Source organism: Nelumbo nucifera, chromosome 4 (assembly GCF_055504915.1).
Source record: "Nelumbo nucifera cultivar China Antique chromosome 4, China Antique-T2T, whole genome shotgun sequence".
Lineage (NCBI taxonomy): Eukaryota > Viridiplantae > Streptophyta > Magnoliopsida > Proteales > Nelumbonaceae > Nelumbo > Nelumbo nucifera.
Genome location: NC_142652.1, coordinates 79,833,411 through 79,836,814, shown reverse-complemented (window position 1 = coordinate 79,836,814; position 3,404 = coordinate 79,833,411).

Below are 3,404 nucleotides of genomic sequence, written 5' to 3'. Positions count from 1 at the left end.
TTAGATTTTAGGGAGCAAGGAACTTTCATCACTTCAAGAGGGAGAGCAACAAGTAGCTCTCTTTGCGAAGGGAAGTAGCATAGATAAGAAGGGTGGTACATGGATGAAGAAGATTGGGGAAGTTGATAAAGATAAATTAAGACGTACTCACTATGGTAAACCTAGACACACTAAAGAGACATGTTGGGATCTTATAGGAAAGCCGAAGAATTTTCAGTCCTTCCAGAAGAAGAAACCACAATATTCTAGGAAAAACTATGGCTTGGTTAATGTTGTTTCTGGTAGTTCATCTCAAGAGGATGTCTCTACAGGTTCTAACCTAAGAAGGAATTATTGAATATATTACATGATTAGCTAGAAGAATATGGTAGAATTCTCCATCAACTTGAGGAAACTTCCATCACTCCTACCTCGCATGTGTCCACTTCAGGTAACCGGGCCTTTACATTTCATGTGTCTACCTTATCCTCTAACCCTTAGATCATTGATTCTGGGGCAACCAATTATATCACTACTAAGCCTAATTTGTTTTCAGCATATCATTTACTTTCTGGTAGAGACAAAGTCAGGCTAGTTGATGGTTTACACACCACCATTACTGGCTAATGTGTAGTGTCCTTACAAAATGGGGTTCTTCTTCATTCAATTTATCATGTTCCCAAATTTCCTACCAATCTTAACCTTTTTTTTTTTTATTTCTGTGTTTTCTAGAATTTGACTTCTGGGGTAACGATTGGTAAGGATCGTGTGGTGGGTGGTCTCTACATTCTAGATGATGTTATTGCTTCGAATACAAGTAATAGAATGAGTTTTGTGAGTTAGTCTAAGAGTCATTTTAATGAAGGCACTGATTTTTTTGTGGCATTACCATTTGGACCATTTGTCTTTTCCATCTTTAAGAGTCTTGTTTCCAACTTTATTTAAGTCGGTGTTTGAGTCTTCATTTCAGTGTCCAATTTGTCCTTTAAGAAAATATTGTAGAACAAGTTTTCCTCCAAGAAATAAAATAGCTAGATTTCCTTTTTTAATTGTTCACTCTGATGTATGAGGCCCTATTACTATTGTTATTAAAAGAGGTTACTGATACATCATTAGTACACTTGGATTTATTTATTTCGTTCATGAGATGAAGTTTCAAAAATAATTCAAGATTTTTCAGAGAATTGTATTCACTCAGTTTCAGGTAGAAATGCAAAATTTTCATTTAAAAATTGCTTAAGAATACTTCAAAGATGGTCAAAACTAGTTTTTTACCCAACGTGGTACTATTCATGTAAGTACTTGCCCCAGGACCCTACAACAAAATGGTATGCATTTTACATATGCATGTTCCTAAGAGGTTTGATGTGACACATGCATGTTTCTAAGAGGCTTTGAGCTGATGTTGTGTTGACTACAACATTTCTTATCAACCGTATGCCTACTCATGTTTTGAAGTTCAAGGCCCACACCAAATCCCGCTTCCTAAGTGTCCACTATTTTCAATGGTATGCATTTTACATATGCATGTTCCTAAGAGGTTTGATGTTACACATGCATGTTTCTAAGAGGCTTTGAGCTGATGCTGTGTTGACTACAACATTTCTTATCAACCGTATGCCTACTCATGTTTTGAAGTTCAAGGCCCACACCAAATCCCGCTTCCTAAGTGTCCACTATTTTCTATCCCTATTCATGCCTTTGGATGTCAGTTTTTATCCAAGATTTGTCTTCATCTCGTGGTAAGCTTGACCCCACATTCTATTACCTGTATTTTTCTTGGATATCCCACCTATCAAAAGGGGTATAAGTGTTAAAATCCCTCTTACCATCACACCTATGTGTTCATGGATGTGACTTTCGTTGAGCACCAAGCCACCAACCATTCTTCCCTACTACCAACACTTGATTTTTGCTCACTCTACCGCCTGAACCTCCAATTTGCCCCAAATACCTGATTAGACCCTTCCAATTTCTCTAAAACACCCAAAAACCCAAAAATCCCAACTTTTAGCCCTAAAGTCTCTAAATCTGCCGTTAAACCCTTTTTGATACCAATCAAATGGCCCCGATCAACCCCCATCTACACTTTAATCCTCTGATCAGACACCTCCACTAGACTCAAGACCTTCCAGAATACCTACCTAGCAAATCTCAATACAAAATTCCTCTGTTTACCCTTTAATCAAATGAAAATTCCATTTCAAAATCCCTCGTTAGCCTAAAACACCTACAACCCATATCCACTTGATTCAAAAACATATAAAAAAATTAGACCTTCCCAATCACCCTGGAATGCCAAAGAACCCCTACATATGAAAATTTAACCCAAAATACCTTCATTTACACCTTCATCGTACCAATATTCTATTTCAAGGCTCGAGATTGACCGGATTTCAAATCCACCCAAGTTAGGCCTAGTTGATCCAATCTTACCTTTCCAATCACCTCAAACCACATAAAAACCTCACCATGTGAAATTTCACCCAAAACTACCTTTGTTTGCCCCTTCATCGCACTAAGGTTCCATTTCGAACCCCTAGATTGACCGAGTCAAGCCCTTTATGGATCTACCTTATCCAAGCCCATTCGACCCAATCTAACCCAGCCAATCAACTCAGACTACCCAAAAAACCCAACCCTGCCAAATTTTAGTGAAAAATCCTCTAATTTACCTATTCATCTAAAAAGATTATATTTTGATCAATCTCATTTGCCCACACATACGAAACCCTTATACGCGATCAAACACATTTCAACCCTCCATGTTTTGCCTATACCCCATCATTGAACCAGAACCCCGATTTGACCCCCTTGACCCGGCTTGACCCAGTCTTTCAAAAATTGCCAAAAACCACCCTTAGGTTTTCAAAAAATTATGAAATTGCCATTATACCCTAATAGTTAAATAAACCTAATTCTCATTGAAAGGGAGACAAAATTCACTATTACGACACTGTTCATCTTCAACCTCAGAACGATGGCGGCAATCTCCTCTCTGATCTCCCTCTTCTCTTACACTCTCTCTTCTCTCTTTCGATCGAATTCCTCTCACTCCCCTTCATTTCTTTCTTTCCTGCTTAGTCCACCACGGTGTCATCAATGCTGCTGCAACTGATTGCAACAACGGATCTGAACTTAGTGCAGCCCATTCCATCTCTTCCTTCTCTCTCTACCCCTTTGTTTTAATCGCTCTCTCTCTCTCTCTTTCTCATTATTTCTCCCTCTCCCTCTATTTCTTTCTTATCTTTTCATTGTCCCCTGCTTCCCTCGGCTAATATCACCATCGCTGCAACTCCTACCGGCGGTAGTTCTCAGTGGCGGCATTTTCCATTCTTGTTTCCGATGAAGTTGACAGTAATCATCATAATCAGAAGTGCTCTCCTCAGTTCAAGCGGAAATCTCACCCTAACCATCGCATTCTT